The 22,500-nt window shown below is 34.2% G+C and overlaps 1 protein-coding gene across 5 annotated transcripts in view; it reads left to right on the plus strand.

Moving 5' to 3' along the window:
- The window catches only part of MGAT4C (MGAT4 family member C), a 399,878-nt gene that overhangs the window by 57,553 nt on the left and 319,825 nt on the right, over positions 1-22,500 (plus strand). Inside the window, exon 2 of one of the 5 annotated variants that reach the window (XM_062622353.1) lies at positions 1,707-1,825. The exons of the other annotated variants lie outside the window; for them this stretch is intronic. The gene's annotated coding sequence lies outside the window, so the exon portion shown is untranslated. The remainder of the gene's footprint in view (positions 1-1,706; positions 1,826-22,500) is intronic. 5 annotated transcript variants of the gene reach the window in all.

The raw sequence follows: 22,500 nt of genomic DNA on the forward strand, positions 1-22,500 counted from the left end.
TTTAAGTTATTACATGATTCAATGTGATAAAGCACTTTGTTATTTTACCTTACCATGTCTTATTTTTTTATTGATGATGCTTTTCTTAATCATCATTTTCTTTATATGGTGAAATTGATGAATATTACTCCTGGCATGGGGCAATCCAGGCACAGCTACAGGCTGGGCAGAGAAGAGATTCAGAGCAGCCCTGCAGAGAAGGACTTGGGGGTGTTGGTCAATGAGAAAATGAACATGAGCCAGCAGCATGTGCTCGCAGCCCAGAAAGCCAACCGTATCCTGGGCTGCATCAAAAGGAGCGTGACCAACAGGTCAGAGGAGGTGATCCTGCCCCTCTACTCTGCTCTCGTGAGACCTCACCTGGAGTACTGTGTGCAGTTCTGGTGTCCTCAACATAAAAAGGACATGGAACTGTTGGAACAAGTCCAGAGAAGGGCCACGAGGATGATCAGGGGACTGGAGCACCTCCCATATAAGGACTGGCTGAGAAAGTTGGGGCTGTTCAGCCTGGAGAAGAGAAGGCTGCATGGAGACCTCATAGCAGCCTTCCAATATAGGTGAAGGGGGCCTACAAAGATGGCAAAGAGGGACTCCTCATCAGGGGCTGTAGCAATATCATAAGGGTTAATGGATTTAAACTTAAACAGGGGAAGTTCAGCTTAGATATAAGGAAGAAGTTCTTTACTGTGATGCTGGTGAGGCACTGGAGCAGGTCACCCAAAGAGGTGGTATATGCTCCATCCCTGGCAGTGTTCAACGACAGAGCCTTGGGTGACATGGTGTAGGGTGAGAAGTCCCTACCTATGGCAATGGAGTTGGAACTAGTTTGTCCTTTCCAACCCTAACCTTTCTATGATTCTGTAAATCTATGATCCTACTCCTTTGAGCATAAGCTTTAAGTATTGCAGGATTACTTATGTGGACATTATTAATAACTTTAAGTAAAATCCCCAGTTCTTTTGTATTTAAGAAAAAAAAAAAAAAAGGAAGAAATGAAAAAAAAAAAGTCATTTTTAGATTTTTGTTTAGTATCATTTGAAAGTTATTATCATTTGAAAGCTAATCCTGAATATCTAGATGGTATTAATAAAATAAATAATGATAAAAAAGTTTCCTGCCTGGTAGTTTGTGCACATCATATAATATGTCAATAACACATGTTATACTTGCAGCCAATCTCTACTTTCCAATTTTGGAAATTTTTGTCCGCCTGTGTTTTTTTTAATTTTTTTTTTAATACATCTATATATCTGCTTTAGATCTGGTCCAATCCTTCCTTTCTGTAAAACATATGATATATAAAGAATTCCATCCTTGAACAGTATAAATTTCACACTCTCCCTCGATGAGTCATGTAATTTGCAAGTGACAAAATCTGAAAATTGCTTATTATTTTCTTCCTTTTTTAGATCTATAGAAGTCTTTTTATATGTATACACAGTCATGTAGCTTTTATTTATAAATTATTTTCACCTTTTCTCTTATCTTTATTATTGCCATTCTGTCTATATAATGCATTCTTAACTTCATGTTTACCTCCCCCTATTTTTATTTTTCAACACATACGTCATTCCTCTCTGTATCTTATTCTTCTTTTGTTTTTTCCACTTCACTTCTAACTTTTTATGTGTCCTGCTCAGTTGTCCCATATTTCTTGAAATTCCTGTCTACCTTGCAGAAAGGACTTTTAAATATTTTTGTTTCAGATTTATTTCCTGAATACTTTTCCTGAAGTTGAGTAGTTCCAGTTTGCCATCTAAAGAAGTACTGTTCATGACAAATATATATTCAAAAGAGAAATAATCCTGCTGCACCAAGCAAGAAGGTCATGATAATACCTCATTCATTTGAACTGGCAATATATGTTTTCCTTGAAACTTATTCCTATGACCTAGCTGCAGAATTAAGTCTAATTTTGTTCTTTCAGTTAAAACTTAAAATTTAATTAATAGATTTTATCTTAAGAGAAAAGACAAGATGGATAATTTCCCCTTTGAGATAGATAGTAGCAGCAAGTGTAATTTATCTTTTTTAAAGGAATAGCAATTTGATAATTTCAGGATTGCCTTGTTTGTCTCAATTTTGCATAGAACTTTGCCTAATTATTTGGCCACATTTTTCTTGTGAGGCTTTAATAGGGGAATTTGCTGGACTAAAAAAAAAAAAAAAAAAAAATTTTACTAAATTCACAGTCTTGAATTTCAGTACTAACATGTTGGTTGAAATCATGGCATATATCCTAGCAATAAAAATTAAATGTAGGTTTACACATCATAATGTAATTATGTAAGTACAACGTAATGTGTGTAAGTACGAAAACTGCGTAGCTGCATGGTTGGTAAATATAACAGCATCAGTAACAAAATGAGAGAAAGGAATAAACCAATAGATTCAATCTGCAGTCATTCTCTCATAGTACTGTACTTTTTCTCACTGTAATTTCTGTTTTTCTAAGTGTAACATGTAATTAATAAGTGTGTCACAGGCTGCTCTAATTAGAGATAATATTTATCACAATTGGGATTGTGAATTCTGATTATGCTTTTATAAAGCTAACTTAACCTCTCACATGTTCCTAATAAAGATTGAAAAAATTGTGTCCATTTTACCAAAACACTTTCTGGCAGAATAATACATTACCTGTGTCTAACATCATGTTTATCACTTTTGGAAATGGACAGATGATTTGAGATCTTAAGTATTTCAGTAGATATATTAACACTATTAAAGGCATCAGCTGAACTGTTAATGAATATGTAGTCAGAAAACCAGAATTTACTTATTCCAAAAGTGCCCTGGAAAGACTGCTCAACAAGGCTGTTTCCCCTGGCACAGAGTATGCACTACCACATTGTTTCACTAAATGGCTGCTTTGGCACTAATGATACGTGTGAGTTTTGGCTCATTTCTGATATACCCACATAGATACATCTTGACACTATCCATAAATATATATTTTATGTAGCTCATGAGAGAGAAATACTGTACAAAATGTCATGGCTTTACATAGTCCTGTTTCTGCAGTTATTAAGATTTGCATTTGTAATCAATTTTAATTTCAATTTATAACCCATCATGTTCATTTGGAATTCTTTGTGCAGGCAGTAACATCTGTGCTAATGAATTTTGTGTGATGCCTCATGAATAAATAATAGTCCCTTCTAGTTTTGCTGAAAAAAAAATCAGCCCTATATTACTGATATTTGTTTAAGAGGTCATCAAATTGAAACTGTTTTCTGCAGTATTTAATAAAAGATGCTGTATTATATTCACCTGACATAAATGACCTATAGAGACAGATGCTCATTATAGAGCAATTAGATAAAACATCAAACACATCTTGTTCCACATCAACAATTTCATTTTTTTACAAAATAATAGTAAGAGGAACCAGAACAGGCATTTTGTCTTGCTATGCATTCTATACTTGAATTAGAATTGGAAACGCTTAAGAAGAACTTTCATTGCTTGTTTGGATAGAAGTTGATCTAATTTCCAGTGCCTAAAATTAGTCTGGAAAAACCTTTGAGAATGGGCCCATAGGATTTTTGTATTCAGGACAAATTGAACAGCATCTGGTCCAATAACATTTTTCAGTAGAGTCAGTTAATTTACACACTTCAGCACATCCTTTTTTTGAGCTTCTTTGAATATGGATATATTGAAGATAGGATGTAATCATTCTTTTTCTGTATGGTTTACTATTTTGTTTATTTTATTGTTTGGTTTTTTTTTGTGGTTTTATTTTGTTGTATGTGAAAGAGAGGAACTGTTCTTGTTGATGGGGGATAATGTAGGGTTTTTTTAAGTAAAGCAGGAACTGTCTTCCCTCTCCTTTTTCTGTTAATATATATATAATACATTACTGTATCAAAAGATGGTGAGATCCTGGAGACATTTCTTAAGCAAAAGTGTCAATGGGATACTATTAGCTGACTTACATCAATATGAATTTCTGATAACAACATAGCTCAAACCTTACAATGAAAGACAAAACAGTTCACTGCCCAGTATACACTGAGACTGATTAGGAATCATAACAATTAAGCAGAAAAAAAAATAGTTCTTTTATTATTGTATTAAGTATTAGTTTTGCACAGATGTCTATTGTAAATAGTGTTTCATCTGATACCTTAAATCCTGTTAAAGTGAAAAACAGAATTTTTATTTCTCATAGGCGACACAAAATAGATCTTCAATATTTGAAAAAACTATAAACAAGATCATCATAATATACTAAATTCAGGATTAAGAAAAAAAAATAGAAAAACTCTTCACTACCATCATACAACAGTTTTCTTAGATTTCAGAAACCCAGGTGTGTAGCATCAAGTACTGAAAAGAGAGTAAGGCAATTCTGAAAATAAAAAATATAGTTAATGAAGTTTGAGTTGAAATAATGTAATTCAAAGAGATTGTTAGTTTTTATTTTAACTTGTATTATTACTAAATACCTGACGAATTGAACATTAAGTGCATTCACTATATTAACTTTTCCATTGCGAAAGTTGAAACTTCTCTAGGTTAAAGCCTAGGTAAATGCATCTCATTATAAATATATGCAGAAATAGATTGTCAATGCTTACCTAGCTATTGTAACTGGTGTTTCAAAAGCTATAGGTAATACAACGTTATTACAACAAATCAAACCACAGTAATTTTCAAGAACATAAAATTTGCATATATTACCTTGAACTGATACCTGACAGAGTGAGTGGCATGTCTGAAGCTATTTCATATTATGCTTAATCCTTCAAAATGGCAGGGAAAGCAGTATAAATGCTTTAACATTTGCTTGCCTTAATGAAAGAGGTTAGTTTTCAATGTTCTGGTGATGTGTCTGCCAATTTGTTTTCTTTTTTTTCTTAATGAACCCAAGTTGTTTATTAGTGGCTTAATATATTTTTCATTAGTTTCCTAGCAGCATAATGGTTAGAAACAGGTAGGCTTTTCTCATTTAATAGTAGATTTACCTTTTTTAATGTCTTTTGTCTTACATGGTTGAATAATTTGGAGAAATGAAAACAGTACAGTAAACAAATTATACTTTTCATCTGTTGTGCTTTTCTCTTAGCTCTGTGTGTAGAGTTAATGTTAGAAAAATTTCTGTGAAAGGAAAAGGCTGAAGACTTGTTCAGCTAGGAACTGCATAGAATTAGCTGATAAGAGCAACTTATTTCAATTTACTGAATCACTCAGTAAATTCATGGAGGTTTAGCCCATTTTGAAATATCCTTTCCACCAGATTACCAAGTATGAAATGCAGTCAGCCTTCTAAAGGTGAGTCATGACGCAAGAAGGCCAGAGACAGAAAGAAATGCAGAGACCATGTATCTGCTTTAATTTGTGAAGGTTTCCTCTGAGAATGGAAATCCTTTGATTTCTTCTTGTGTGGGTACACTTCTGTCCTCTAGCTTTTTCAATAAGTCCCTAAATATAAGAAAAGAAAACAACCTTTGCTAATGATAAAGGGCTCCTCTTCCTATTAGATCTTAGCATCAAGCTCCTATTATCTTTGACTCACAGTGCACAGCCTGGATCTAAGGAAAATCCCCTGTAGAGAGTAACATGGCTCTCAATACACTTTTCTGAAAAATAGAGGTCATGGGTCAACCTTGAAAACTTGATAGCTTGAAATTCCTGCTGTTTAGCTGAGTGTGATAGTCAATTGCCCCAAACAAGTCTGGGTCAGAAGCTCTAATTACTACAGGAATATTATTAGAAATGAAAGGTTTGGTTTTCTAAACCTAAAACTCAAGTTCCTCAAAGGACTACCAGGTAGCAGTTTCTCAATGCTCCCAGGATATACTGACTTAGGGAAAAAAAAAATATTAAGAGAGTCTTCCTTGATTTTGGGAGTTTAGTCTGTTACTATTTGAAGCTTCCTAAACTAGGTGGAACCCTAGCCTATGTGCTTAACTTCGCTTACATTTTTAAAGTCTGAAAGTTCAAGAATATTTATGCTGTCTTCTGATAAATAGTAAAAAGATTTCTAGGGATCTAGCATAACTGCACCATTTTCATCTTCCAATATGAACACTAACTACCTTTAAATAATTAATTAAAATCATTATGGTGACAGTATACATGACCTACATTTTTGTGTTCAAAGACAAATCTTGAGTCTTGGAGGAACATAGGCCTTTAAAACTCTCCTTCTGTCATTCATGCTGGTAATTGTGTAAATGAGTCTCACTTGGAATATAATCAGGAACATGAAAAATATTCTCCATACAATTTTCAGTAATCATATTCTTTGCAATCTTAGAAATCATCAAAATATTCTTGTGACCATGGGTTGAATTTTCATCTTTTTTTTTCTTTTTTTTTGTTCAGGAGGACAACTAAACTTGTCTTTACTGCTGAGTTGGCAGAAGTATATAATTTAACAAGAATGAATAGAAGTAGGTGTCTTATCACTGTGTTTATCTGTTCGCTAGCAGATTGTTTTGTATTCATAGGATATCTACCTTTCAGTAGGAAATAAAGAGCATAGGCTCTAAATATTAATATTTGTTATAAATATGAATTAACATTCTAGTTAAAAATAGAAAATATGACTTAGTTGTTGAGGATTTCATATATAATGCCACCATACCCATTAACTACAAGCATAGTTCCTCTCATCCCTTTCTTTCCCCTACTTGTTTTTCTAATCAAGGACATGCTTTCTGCCCTGAGACAGGTGGGAGTTTAACAATTACTTGCAGCTCTAACACCAAGCAATTTCTTCTGGGACTGCTATCTATTACAGTTCAATTTTCTCAGCCACAGATGAAATGATCAGAATGAATTTGTTCCTTCAGAATGAAACAGAATGAATAAACGAAATGTGATTGAAATGAACTTACATAGCAATCATACCTAAACCAGTGGACTCCTTTGGCACATAAACACGCTGCCACATACAAATACAAATGCAAGATTTTCAAATAGCTGATACTCACTCACTCTTTCTGCTGTTTTCTCTTTCAAATATTACTTTTAAACACACACATTTTACCTACAGAGATCATTAAAAACACTATTAAGAATGTTAGAACAAAATTAATAAATGGGTATTGAGTGTGGCAATTGTCTTTTCAAACTCCAGCTTATACAAGCGGAACCATTAAGACAGAACTAGTCAATGTAAGATGCCTTTAAACAAACTATATTGCCTATTTCTCAATATCAATTTTGCCAAGGCTCTGACAGTCACTAATACCTCAAAATAACAAGACATACCCATGCACTGAAAAAAATATGTATAAGCAAATATTTATTGTTAAGCAATGAACAAATGTTTGAATTTAACCTGTAAAACATTTCTGGTAGGTGATGAATTACATGGTCTTTTTGTTTCTAAGGGCCTGAGATGACACATATTTAATTTATAGCATGCATGAAAATTCTAATAAAAATATAGAGGTTTATATGATATAAAAAGACTAAAAATAATAAATTAGCTATTTTTCCTTTTTGTGTCAAGCTTTATCAAATATGAATTATTTTTAAAGTTGTTGGTGTTCAGAGGCTCCCTTTTGTAACACAGCCAAAAAATAGAGTATCCCTTAACACATGTACATAGTTATGCTAATGTTAATAATTCTTTCCTACACATAAAAGAAAACAAACACAACCTAGCTGACTTCTGAAGTAGCTGTGGTAATCAACTCTACTAATATTTCATGAATTCTATTCAGTGCTCTTGCCTTACGACAGTATATAGCTAATAAACCCAAATGAATGAAGAAATCTGTGAAGAGTTCTTTCACCTAACAGCAGATGTATTCTCTTCTGGCTGATTATTTGAATTGGTGTCACTTTAAATCATTCCATTGTTCTAGCATACTGAGTCATAGGGGAAGTACACTTTGTGTGAGTTACATGAAGACTGTAAGTTTCCCTTCTTACTACTTGCTCATCTGTGCATATACTCGCACTGTTGCTAAATCTCAGCTTTTTTAATTTTTTTTTTAAACAGATCACCCACATCATTAGGTAAGAAAATTTCCAGCTAAAGGTAAAATAAATAAAATAATGAACAATCCTATGTAGTTTATCTTTACAAAAAATCGAGTTAGTACTATTGGTAATATCAATTTAATGGATGTAGCAGTAGGGTATTTGGAAAATTAAAAGACATTCATATGCAATAAAATGTTATGCAGTTTCTCTGTAGATTTTTCAGGTCTATAATCTGACCTTGAAAATAATGATATTGCCTGAAAGTCCTGAAATATCTGCATAACTAAATATTTCTGTTTATCTTCAAAATAATGCTGCTTCACTATTTCATATCTACAGTGTTCAAATACTGCAGTGATAGATTTTCTTTTAGCTGATAAATAGATCTCAGGTTAAAATAAATATTTTTATTGCACAGAAAATTCTGTTGGGCATTTGCCATATCTTTATGTTTAAACTGGGAAAAGTTATTTACATTTTTCATTAAAGGTACTAAGGAAACTTTGATTTATAAGCACTGATGCAAAACTTTCTTAAGATATGCTTTCTTTGTAGTTGTATAAAAGTTGATTGTTTGCATGTACCACATGTGATACGTACATTCATATACATATATATAGAACAATAAAATAGAAATATCTCAATATGCATGTATTTATGCATATATACAGAAAGTTAAACGTGACTGTTATATACAAAATTCAATTAAGAATTTTCCATTAAGCAATTTGATGCTTATCTGTTTGCAAGATTAAGGGGTTGAAGTCACAAAAAATAACCTGGTGAAAAAATTTGAAAACCACCTTATATTCTTGTTTCACGTACCCATCTGGACTTGACTGCACTTAAGTAAATCCCACATGGAGTGTAAGAAGGGGCAGTCACATGGGTGGGGAGGGAGGAAGAGGAGGAGATGCTAGAGAACAATATTGCACAGTGCAAGCCACTCCCTAAGTATACAGAAAAAAACACACATTTATGGAGAATCTAAGATATGTGCAGTAATGTTTAAAATACCATAAAATATTGTTGCATCCTTTGCTTAGATATGCATTTATTAAACGTATAGTGTTTCTATGATGGAGTGGTTACAGTAAAAACGTTCATAAGTACTTTCTGAGAGAAACATCTTAGTGATACACAGCAACCATGAGCATAATTTGAAGAATGAACATAAAACCAACACATAACTTTCTGTTAAAACTGTCTATCCTGTACTTCAGGACAGCTGGGCAAGGTGAAGAGAAAGAATTCATGTAACTGTTACTCAAGGAGCAATCATGAAGCATATATCAAAAGGTGGTAAATTGTGGTTTGTGTAATATTAACTTTGCCATTTACTTATTTGACTTTCACTTTGTTGGTTTTTGACATCATTATACTAGAAATATTAATAATTTTTATTAAAAATATGTTTTGATTTCAAATCTTTGTTAGTGTATGGCTACACTTTTATACACAATCACTGCTTTCTAATCTCTATTTTTCTGTCAGTAGAATTCACATTTCTCCTGTGTAGGCACAGTCAGATCACACTGATAAAGACAAGGTTTATCTTAAGTCTTCAATTTGTATATTTGTTTAGACACAGCCTCTTGTGGTTTTTGTATTTGCAGTTATTTTAAACTGAAGCTGTCATATTTAATTAGGCAGCTTTCGAGTAAATATTCTTCTGTGATTTCTTCCTCAAAAATATAATTCTGTGAGGGAAAGATAACTCAAATTTACCAAACAGCCGGATGGATTTAATATAGTTCTGTAAACATAATATCCTGATTATATGTTTCTTCACTGAATATTTTATATTCAAGATTTTACTTATTCTGATGTATACTTGGCTATCTTGTTCCAAAAAGACAGAGAATGAACACTCTTGTGTTTTCATGAAGATACTTTTAAAAATATGGATTTTCTTCATTGCAGAAAGTCCCATGAAACTGAATAGACATCTTTAGTTAAGCTCTTATCGGAGATTAATTAATCTCTAAAGAATACACGCACACTTTCACACAAATACACACAGAGTAAGAAAGTACATGTTTTGTACTTATTCTAATTATTAAATTAAGTCCTGAAAAATTTTCATGGTTTGGGTGATAAGTAATGAAATGGAAAACTACAGACAAAAAGTAATATATTTTTTAAAAAGTAAAATTGCTGCTGTATATGTAAAATTCCTTCCTAGCTTGATATTACGTGTTCAATAGTGTTATTGATTTAACTCCAGACTTGCAGAGCACATCATTAAGAAAAAAAAATCCTACTATCTGATTGTTATTTTCTGTTTCTGCATGGAAAAAAATAAAACAAAACACAATCCAAGCGTTTTAAAAGGTTTGGATCATCTACAGATCTCTAAAGCAACTTTGTATTAATTCCCTAAATATTCTTTAATTTCTAGAAGTATGAATGCAGCATATGTGTCAAATTTGCAGATATTATAGACCATCTACTTCACTAGCCACAGTGACCTAACATGCTGACTGCTACAACATTTTAATAGTTACTGCCACAAAGTGGAAGGGTAAAACAGAAGTAAACTGAATTTACTGAGTAAAACTCAGTAAAACTGAGCTGAAAGTCAGGTTTCTAAATTGGTGGCATAAAGCCAAATTATGAATTTTAACAATGAATTAAACCAGTTAGAAATACAAAGAGAAGGAATTCTTAATGGTCTATGCACAAATACTGTGAGTCTGGACAATATGAGAATCATAAATGTTCATTTGTGAATATGGAATTTCAATTCTTTGGTATTCCTTAAAGTCATTGGAAAATTTTCTTGGCTGGAAAGTTAAAATGAATGGATTTTTATTTAATTAAGGAAGAACAGAGGGGGTGATGTATGAAAATTAGAAGATAAGTACTGGGGTTTATTTTATAATATTTTCATTCGAGTACGAAAGGCAAGATGACTTCTATGACTGGATAGAATTCCATATATATTCCTATTTCACTTGTGTTTTCATTTAATAAAACCCCCTTTTATATTAATGGTGACACTGGATTTAGGCATTTATAGGTTTGTGAATGTAGATAAACTGTACCTAAGAATCTGATACTTCCAAGTCTTCCCGTGTTACTGTTTGTGAACTGTAAAATAGCAAAGAAAATCAACAGAAATGGAAAAAAAAAATGTATTTTTTAAAGAAAGAGAGAGTTAACAGGTCCAATATCAATGCTAAGCAATATTCTGATTTGAACAAGTAATAATGGCCAGATTAAACAAGGGTGAACAGCAAATAGACATTTAAAATAATTAGTCCTTATTATTTAAAGTCCATCTGATACATCTGAAAATATTTTTCTGTGTAGGAGCTCGTGGATATGAGCTTTAATTCTACAGGAATCACTGATAGCTTTGGTGGCATTCACCTAGCTTTTATTTGTGTCTTGAAAGGAAACAGAGAAGTAACACTGATGAAATTTGAATGTGGGATGAAGACTGCGATATTAGTAGTTGACAAAGATGAGATTAAATGTGCCATTGATATGAATTGCTCAACAGATAGGATTAATAGAACCAGCAAGTGTGTCAGTGCAGCCCGGTGTAAACTGAGTAGTGTAGAAATGAAGAAATCCAAGGATGCACACAGGCACCTTCATCTTTAGAAGCAGTGACTGTGAAAAAACTTAGACCATGGAGGATAAACAATAGACTGAAAAAACTCCATTAAATATATATCACCCAGTTGACAATAAAGAAAATGACAAAAAATAAAAGTGTTGTACTTGGTATTTGAACAGCTTTGGCTACCTTCTTTTGTCCAGTTCTGACACTCTGAGTTCAAAAAAGAGGATGAAAAAATGGTAAAGTGTTCAGAAAAGCCACAGAAAAAGTAAGGATTTAGAAAGTGTATAGTGGTAAAAGATAGCCAAGCTTTTGGAAAAGAATGTTATGTATTAACTATTAACTTTTAGAAGTAATACATAAAAAGAGGAAGTACTCATAGACCAATGACTGACAGTTACGCTAAACTAGCGATAAGTAATTTACACTGGATTAATTTGACCTAGACTGAAAAAAACAATATTTTAAAATAAAATTAATGAATTAGTCCTTCCACAATCAAATTCTAAAATATTTCCTGTAGATTCAGGTGTCTAGTGCATATCCAATTTCCACAGAAACACATTAATCTGTTGTTTAGGATGACCATAACTGAAGGAAGCAAATTTGGTGGACTAAATTAATTACCTTTATTAATTACTTTTGACCATGTAAAAGTGTTTAGGGATAGTTCAGAAAGATTTTGCAAATAAAATGTTGGGTTTAGGGTCTGAAATTTGCAAAATTATTCTCTTTTTTGCAGTTGCCAAATATAAGCGATGAGTAGTTAAATATAAACAGAAGATGCAAGATGAAATACAAGGTGCATCTTCCTATTGTTCAAGCAAGTCTTTTTCAGATTGTGAAAATATTCTGTAAATGTTTGTATAATTTGATTGGTGTTTCATAGACGTAGTGTTATCTAGTTATTCACCTGCTTTTCTTATGCATGATTTCAAATTTATAGCTCATACACAGTTAGTTTATTTGGTTCAGTAAGCATTAGCTTGAGATTGAATTTAGTCTAAAAGAATTTGTTCCATCACAAAATCATAAATTTAAGGATTTTTTTCTTTTTTTTTCCTAAGGGGAAAAAGCAATTGAGGAGAAGAGGTGAAAAAAAATGTTACATGTAAATGACCTTTCCAGAAAAAAAAGAATCCCAGCATGCAGATTTGATACTCATGCCTATTACAAACTATATCAAATTTATATTAGGTACTGATGATTAGCATTAATTACCAGTTAGTACCAAAAATCAGCTACCACTATACCATTATGGAAGATTTATCTCTTTTTTTTTTTCTCTACTACAGGTTTTTTTAGAAATATAGTATACATTTAAAAAAAAAATAGCTGCCATAAATGTTACAGCAATTTTTTAATATTTAATGTTCAATAAGTAATATACATATTCAGTGTATAACATTTTTGATTTTGTGTACATATAAAGGGTTTTGCCCTATACATCTCTGTGATTTGAGGTGATTAGAAAGTAAGGCTGTATGCAATGACTTTGTTGCTTACCAAACTTGATGTTAAATTTTCAAATCTGCAATTCACAAGCTAAACAAGCTACTTGCATGGAATCGCTTAGGAGATTTCATCCAATCAAACTTGGTATAGGAAAAGTGGATAAGTAATAACAGGCTTTTGGTATTAATCTAATGTCCTTTTTTTTTTTTTTCAAGTGGGCCATAACATTTTGCTGTCATATTTCATGTGAAAGACAGATCTATTTTCAAAGTAACACCTAGTACTGGAAAACACAGATTTGAACATTGTTTCAAAAGAAAGAGATGTGGGGATGTCACAAACTTGAAATGCTTGAAAAAAAAAATAATAAAAAGGCAGTCCATAGTAATGAAAAAGTGGGGGTAAACAGTGTGAGAAAAAATAGTCAATTTCATGGGAGTAGTTTGAAATTAAGCTAGGAGCTAGTCAGTAGAAGGAGAAAGCAGCTGAATTAGGAGAAAGTGGTTTGTGTAACAAAAAAGGCTTTCTATACTCCTATAGTAGTTTTCATATTTGTAAATAAGACAAAAAATAAAGAAAGGGGCCAAAATCAGGCCTCTTTGGATTATTTGTATAATTCTGAAGATAAGGAAGGAAGGTGAGGAGAAAAATTCTTTTGGGCTTCCTTTATGAAGCAAACAAGATGTCAAGCTACTAAGCTGTGTGTTCCACAGGTCTGGCCTTGTATTTGCATTCTCAATTTTAAGTCACTTATTAAAAAAACAAAAAAACATGCCAAAAGTGTAATTCTAGTGCAGTTCAGGGTGTTTACAAAACATAATGATTTTTTCTTTTTCTTATTTGTTTAAAGTTAGGCCTTTCTTACTCCTGTGAAAACATACTTGGATTCTTTAGAGCACTTTTCCAGAAATTCTTTTCTGGAACAAATTTACCATTATCTGTAAAGCAAAAGTTTTTCTATTGATTGGCATATTAAATTAATTAGCTTTTCCCAATTTCAGTCTGTACTGCTTGAATTCAATTATGTATGAAATAATGAAACGTTTTTATATACCTCTAACAAAAAATACTGAGCTTTCAATACCAACTTTGCTTTACAAACTATCAGGCTTAATCTTCACGTAAGAAATAAGGAAGAAAAGTAGGTGGAGAAGGAAAAACTTTAGTGGAGTCTGTTGTTGCACCATGGATTTCTTTTTAATTTGAGGTCTATAACTTTATTTCTGTAGTGAGAAAATACAGAATGTAAACACTGTAGTTTAGAATTACCGTCTAATATTTAATTAATCAACAAATGCTCAGCTGCCAAGCCAAAGAAGTGGCAAAACATTATTATCAGATTAATATTAGAATTAATATCAGAATAATAAAAAATAAGATTTTAATTGAAAACAAATATATAAGTCATTCAGACAATATCTGCTTATCATAAATTCAGTCACATACTGATGATTGCGGAGAACATTGAAAAGTCAAGCAATGCAATAGTACCTATGATCTGGGTGGGAGGGAACCCAATGAAAAATGTTCTTTGATCTTAAAGTTTTGAGAAAACTCTCTGTCATTTTGGTTACATGGTGTAAATTGGCAGATTGAAAGAAACCAGTCACAGAGCAGCCGATTTTCTGTGAGATGAATGTTCTCCTTCAGAACCTTCCTGTGCCCAGGGTGCCATGGGGGGTCTGGACCAGTGGAGACACAAGTCATTTCACTTCTATGGGTCTGAGCTGTAACATGCTTACCAAGTGCAGAATAAAAGGCAATGCTGTTGTGAGTTTTACCCATTTGAGTCAGGCATTCTTAAAATTTTAAATAGTATGTAGATATTTCCTAGAGTATAGATCAGTAAGCAGTTCTTCAGTTCTCTCAATACAGTGGTGATAGGAAACCGCTTCAAGTTATTAATGTAATTTGCCAGCATTTGCATGTGATGAGGTACAACTACATAGGAACTTCTTTTCTTCTTGTTTTCTTTGACTTCGTAAAAAGTTAAGTATTGCTTCTAGCAATGTTTATTTTTATTGCCAGGAATCACTATAATGTATTGGACCATGCTTGGTTAGAATAGTCTGGTTTATCCAGGTATTACTCATTGTAATAGCTCAAAAGAACAAAATAAATGCAAATGTCTGATTTTTGTATCATTTAAGTCTCTTGAATAGTCTGGGTTACTTTACTCAGGAAAGGAAAATGTATCCTTTATGTTCACAGGAGTCAGGCTGGAGAGTTTATTGTTATAGTTTCTTCTATTGTTCATAGAATCATAGAATAATTAGGGTTGGAAGGGTCCTTAAGATCACCTAGTACCACCCCCCTCCATAGGCAGGGGCATCTCACGCTAAACCATGTCACCCAAGACTCCATCCAACCTGGCCTTGAACACTGCCAGGAATGGAGCATTTACAATCTCCCTGGGCAACCCATTCCAGTGCCTCACCACCCTCGCAGAAAGAACTTCCTCCTTGTACCTAAGCTGAACTTCCCCTGTTTAAACCCATTACCCCTTGTGCTATTGTTACAGTCCCTAATGTAGAGTCCCTCCCAGGCATCCTTCTAGGCCCTCTTCAGATACTGGAAAGCTGCTATGAGGTCTTCATGCAGCCTCCTCTTCTCCAGGCTGAACAGCCCCAACTTTCTCAGCCTGTCTTCATATGGGAGGTCCTCCAGACCCCCGATGATCCTCGTGGCCTTCCTCTGGACTTGTTCCAACAGTTCCATGTCCTTTTTATGCTGACGACACCAGAACTGCACACAATACTCCAAGTGAGGTCTCACAAGAGCAGAGCAGAGGGGCAGGATCACCTCCTTCAACCTGCTGGTCATGCTGGTTTTGATGCAGCCCAGGATACAGTTGGCTTTCTGGGCTATGAGTGCACTTTGTTGATAAAAGTTGATAAAATGTATCTTTCCCCCAGAAAAATTCTTATTATAATCTTAAATATAACTTTCTTAATCAAACCCAGTGACAAATTGCTTTAATCTATTGCTATTAGCACCACTTGCTTTTCTTAAATTCCTAATATTGCCTCTGTTGTTAGGTATTCTAAAGAAACAGAGATAGCAATTAGTAATGCAGCATTCCTGTCACTCTTGTAAGAAGCAGAATATACCTAATCTTTGTGATAAGGATCTTGGACAGGTACAGCAATGCTTTGTGCACTTACTGGTTTCTAAAATTCTGTGTTTTCCTTATACTTTCAAGCATTTTTTAATGAAAAAGAAAAGGTAAACAGAAGCATGTGCTTTGGCAGAAGACCAAGTGTCAGGCTAGTATTCCAAAGTACCCTGAAAAATATCATGCAAATTAAATCTTCAAGTGAGTTGCCTGAAATTTTTCAGTCACTTAACCAAGTGATGACCTTTTCTTTTTAATCTTATGTAGGCGAATCTGTAATGTAGACTAAAATATTCAGTAATTAAAACTGCTTTAAAAAAATAATTTATTCAGGATCTCTGACAAATAGGTGATAAAAAAGAATCCACATTAATGCTAAATGTTTACTGTCCACAAAGGCACAATGCTGTCTCGTGGACAGCTTGCCGTCCACCAAGACCTCAGGTCATTCTTCTAGCAGATCAACCCTTAGCATGTATTGCTGCATGGGGTTATTCCTCCCCAGGTGCAGGACCCTACAGTTGCCTTTGTTGAACTTCATTAGGTCCCTCTCCATCCAGCTCTCCAGCCTGCTCAGTTTTCAGTGTATGGCAGCGCAACTGTCTGGTGTACCAGTCACTCCTCCCAGTTTTGTATTATCAGCAAACATGCTGAAGGTACACTCTGTCCCACATTGTCCCAGAGTCAATTCAGGTCATTGATGAGTTAAGTTTCATAAGACTGGACCTGGTGCTAACCCCTGGGGAGCATTGGCCTCCAACTAGGCTGTGCCACTGACCACAACCTTCTGATCTCTGCCATTCAGGTAGTTCTAAATCCACCTCACTGTCCACTCATCGGACTTTTATAGGAAAGAAAGTGTCAAAACCTTGCAGAAGTCAAGGTAGACAGCATTTACTGCTCTCCCCTCATCTACCCAGCCAGTCGTTCACCATAGAATCGCTATCAGATCGGCCAAGCATAATTTCCCCTTGGTGAACCCATGTTGAGTACTCCTGATAATCGCCACATGCTTAGAGATAACATTCAGGATGAGCTGTTCCCTTTTCTTTCTAGGGACTGAGATGAGGATGACTGGCCTGTAGTTTCCTAGGTCCTTCTTCTCCCCCTTTTTGAAGACTAGAGTGACATTGGCTTTCCTCCAGTCCTCAGGCATTTCTGTTCTCAATGATCTTTCAAATGTGATGGAGAGCAGTTTAGCAATCACATCTGTCAGCTCCCTCAGCACTCTGGGGTGCATCTCATCAGGGCCCATGAACCCTAGAGGTGGTTGGCCTTCTGATTCTCCTCTTGGGAAGCATCTAAGGAACATTTATCACTGGTCTGGTTGGCCTGGCTTATTCCCCAGTTGTATGTGATGGCGTGAGCATTGTCACTTTGGACCTTGCTCCCTGAGTCCTTCAGTTTAAAGCCTGCCTCACAGTTTAATCTTCAGTCCTGTTTGCCTGTTTTCCTCTGAAGCAGTTACTTCTAGGAGATATGATACACATTTTTCCCTGCAGTTCAGGACTTCTAAAATTTTTGGGCTGGAGTCATATCTATTTGATTATAGTAATAGTATGTCACCTGAAAAAAGATCTGCCAGCATGAGATGCACAAACACTGCCTAGTGATTTCTTTAAAAAGCTTTTTGGCTGTTTTCTGTATATGTCATCTCAACATGAAAAAAAGGGCAGCTGAGACGATGCTGAAATAGAGCTTTATATTGGATTTGCAGTCTGACAGAGAATGCAAGTGTTCAGGAAAAAAAAAAGTAATGTGTAATGTATACATTATGCTTTTCTCAAAATATCATAGATATCAATAACCAGTGGTTCTAAGTATTTATTATGCACTAGAAATGTGCAAAGGTTTCATTCCAGATCATTGTAGTAATGAGCGTATGTTTGAAAATACATTAAATGAGCGCCTTAAAGCTAAATTTGAAATTGATGTTTTAAATGGTTGCCTGGTGGGTAAAATTATACTTAATAAAAATTGACAGGTATAACAATTTCAGAAATATATTTCCATTATATGCTAATGTTTATGCATAAAGCGTTGTCCTGTTTACTTGTTGTTGGTTGATAAACAGCTTGTCATACATGCACGACTGACTTTTTTCTAAGGATACTTAAAATTCCTTATATGAAGACTCTTATATGGATATCCTCAAGTAACTAAATGAGAGAGGAAAAGCCCTTACTGTATTTTTTTTTTTGATGGCCTAAGTATTGCTTTATTGAATTTTGTTTTCCTTTTTTTTTCCTTCCCATCAGTACTTAACATTTGCTAATTGAAGACAATTACTTAAATTGAGCAATATATTTTTCTGCTTTTTAAGTACTTAAGCCTTTCTGATAATAATGGCAATATTAAACCAAAATTTAACTCCTGGAGAAAAGGATTTAGTCTTTGGAGAGATAATGAATCAGAGATTCAAAAACTCCTGAGCTCAAGTTGTTTGCCAGGACTTAGTACTTACTCAAATTAATATGGTTGCACTGGTGCAGGACTTGAATGTAAGGTATTCTAACTTTTATCAGTTTGTTGTGGATATTCCTGTGAAATAATTTTGAAGACCTCATTAGGAGATTGTTCTTTTCCCTGCTTTAGTCTATGCTGCATTAGGTATATGATCATGAAACAGCTAAAACACCATTAGTAACTATAAATGTTTATTAAAAATGCTTTCGACTTTGAATATGCACACTTAACAGCTGCTTTCTACAAGGATACTAAGTTCCATTCCTCAGTGACTGTAGAGCATAAAGAAAATGTGATTTGGCTGAGTAAACCAATCCTGTTTGTTAGATGTTTTGTTTATACTCCCCTGGTCATACCTTCCAGTATTCTAAGGTCTGGTACCATAGAACTCTACATCCATTTTGCTAAAGATGCTTTAAGGTGGTGTTTTATTATATCTGCAGATCCCTAGAGGAGATCTTAAATCAAATATATTTACAAATACTATTACTGTGTTAGGGTCATGGATTTTCTTTAAGAATAATGCACATTAATACACATAATTAAATGTAACAGTTATATTTTGATAGCTTTCACCGTATCTAGTGCAAACAGTTAAAAAACAGAAAACTCACACCAGATTGCCAGACTGCAGGAATGTCTGTCTTAAGTGCTTGGTGAAGAAGGGATTTTGCTTTTGCTTTTGTATTACAGTGAACAATAGTAAGAACTCTTTTGAACCCTATGCCCCAGTTCTAAGTTCTTTTAGTGCCATCACTGTTTTAGAATATAAGATATCAAAGTTTGCTGGTCAGGATGTACTCACAAAAGAAGTCAAGCTGTTTAATAAATGTCAGAATACCAATGCACTGGAAGAATCTTATTTATAATCAAATTCGGTCTTTTGCTGTTGTAAACATAAGCTGCAAAAAAAGTTGAAAAACTTTTTAGCTATATTAAATACTACTTAATGATCTATTAAATAAATTACAGTAGTTAAATAAATTACACAATTAATCCTAAAATTATTTTCAAAAAAAAATTCTTGTATGTATTTTTCAGGTAAAATTTAAAATTTTCAGAAGTCTAAATGTATAGAAACTAAAAAAAAAAACCCTATTTTTTTTATTTGTGTAACTTTTATTTCTTGTTTTGATTTGAATCTTTTCTTTATATAATATTTTAACATAATTTAATTGTCTAATACAGATAATAAGAGTGTGAATCTAGAGAAAAGTTTCACTTTTGCTGCCTGGCAATTAGCTTGATGTAAAGTGTGTTAGCATTGTTGATGCAACGTGGAAAACCCATTAACAATGGGATGACCTTTTTCTTTCTTTATAAAGTTGTCATTCAGCACCTGTAATGAGTATCTTGAATTCCTGAGGGCCTCTACTAAAAAAGTATGGTAATTTCCAATGAGCATGTTGATGACTGAAGTAGAGCTTTTGATAAATGAATATCTTTTATCAGCCTTGCTCTCTGGGACCCATTAGGAAAGGTTTTACATTGTATATCCTTTAGCCAGTTTAAGATGAGGACATACATTGAAAATAAAGATATCGCTGAAGTCCAAGCTGAATTATAGGACCACTCTTTTGCATAGAAAGGTAATATGATATAAAGAGCTCACAGGCAAATAAACAGTGTATGTAGCTCTACATAGTGCTCACAATGGATTAAATGTCCATGAAATGCAGTGAATTGACAAAGGTACTCAGTCACTATAGAGTGATCTATAGTCTACTTCCCTAAACCTTTTTATCTTAACCTCAAAGGGAAGAAAGTCTACTTATTCTTCTGGGGACTCAGGTTGTTTTAGCATGCAAATGTATTTTAACTACAGCATCTTTTGGGGGGATATTTTAGAGACTTTGAAATAGCCCTCTTATTTTTGTAAGGCACATTAACATTTTCATACACTTGAGATAACCTACATGGAAATCATACGGGTTGGTGTTTTGATGCACAGATATCCATCATCTTGAGATTTTTGGGCAACAGTGTGATAGGAAGAGCTGTAAATAATTTGTAAAGAATTCAGAGAGGGATTTTTGCCACTATTTCTGTTTGTATGCAAACTGAAAATACCTTCTTAGGATCAGAGTTGAACTGCATTTAGGAAGAGGCTGTTCAAAATATAGTGAAAATTGGAGTGTAAAAAGTGACACAACTTTCCACAATGGGGAATCTATGGGTCAATTAGAAATAGAAAGTTAAATATTGCTTCTAAAGAGTTTTCATAAAACATGAGAAAGAAATCTCCAAGATAAGTGAAGAAGATAAAGCTGACCTGTAACAGATCTGGGCAGGCAAGTGCATAAAAGAAAGATGGCAAGTGTCACTGGACAGCTGGCAAATGAGTAAAGATGCTGCCTCCCATATTTCCAGAAGAGTTTTAAGGGGCAAAAGAATGAAATTGTCTGAGAGGGCAATGATGAAAGGCAGTTGATAGAGATCTTTCCTTAGATGCCTGACATTAATGGGTCTGTAATAGGATTATTAGAATAAGTTATCTTTTGCTGAAATAAGTAAAGTTAAGCATTTATGTGAATAAGAATAGAGTATCAGGACATATCAAAAAGGTAGGAGGCAAAAGTAAAATATTGAACTCTGCATTGATAGTCAGTTACAAATAGTTTGATCACAAAACACATGTAATTTAGCATTGTGGGACCATTAAATTATCTCCTTTAATATGATGTATTTCTTACACAAGCACATAATAATTATGCATGAGCACAGACATTAACATAAAGTTATGTGAAACATTTCTATTTTTGTAGTAAATATAAATATCAATAAATATATAAATATAAATATTATGACACTTTTTAGCAGACGTTGCCTGTTTATATGGTTGAGAAACTCTTATGCTGGACATTTGTTTTTGTTCTTGAAGGCAAGTATGACAGCATATATCAAATAAAGTACTTTACTGATATATATCAGAAGATACATGCTACCAAAGTACTCTTTACTGGGTAGTGCAGAGGGGTGGAAGAAGAGTTTTTTTTTTCATTTAAGATTTGAGAATTTGATTGGTTTTCAAAAAGTGTGGTTTATGTTTATGTCTACTGTGTTGCTGTCTGCCAAACCACTCATAAATCTCAGTAGCTGTAGCTTAAAATAAGGTAATTAAGCTATAAGAGTTTAGGATAAGGTTTGATTTGGCCAGGTTTCATCTTTGAAAGGGTTTGTTCAAAATATTTTGTGGATTAGTTGAATTCAGGATAATATCTTGACAGGCCTCTTTCTGGAGCACCTGATGCCTTGCTACAAGTCCCATTGTTACTGAATTCTGTGGGAAAGCTGTGACCTGGATCCAATAGTCATGGAAACATTGAGGAACCTGGATGCAGACAAGGGATTCCTGAATCTGGTATACTATGACTGCTCCCCTGGGATTCAAGATCCACAATTTGAGTGGCTTGACTATATCATAGAGCTTCTACGTCTGTTTCATGGAATTACAGAATGGTTGAGGTTGACAGCCATTGTATGGCTACGGGACTGGTGCCAAAGGCAGGGGTTTGGGTTTTTCAATCATAGGCTGCTATATGAGACACCTGATTTGCTGGTGGCAGGTGGGATACATCAGTCCTAGAGGGGGAGAAGGTTTCTGGGGCAGGAGTTAGCAGGGCTCATTGACAGGGCTTTAAACTAGGTAGGAAGGGGGAAGGGGAGATAACTGGGCCTGTTGGGGACAAGCCCAAGAGAAACATGCTAGGGCTTAAAGAATGGCAGACTAGGAGGACTCTCATCTATTCTTTCATTTGAGGGAAAGGGTAGTTGTTTAAACCCTGTCCTGCAGGGGAAAAAGGGTACCTGGGCAAGAGTTAGTAGAGCTCACTCACAGAGCTCTAGGTTAGATTCAAAGTGCGAGGGGGTTGTAGCTGGTTTTGAACTAGAGGGGCAATGTTCTAGTATGAATGAAGACCAGAAGGCCTCCCGCCTTCCAAGG

The sequence above is a fragment of the Pezoporus occidentalis genome, unplaced genomic scaffold (assembly GCF_034315485.1).
Source record: "Pezoporus occidentalis ecotype Australia unplaced genomic scaffold, CSIRO_AGI_Poc_V1 ctg240, whole genome shotgun sequence".
NCBI lineage: Eukaryota > Metazoa > Chordata > Aves > Psittaciformes > Psittacidae > Pezoporus > Pezoporus occidentalis.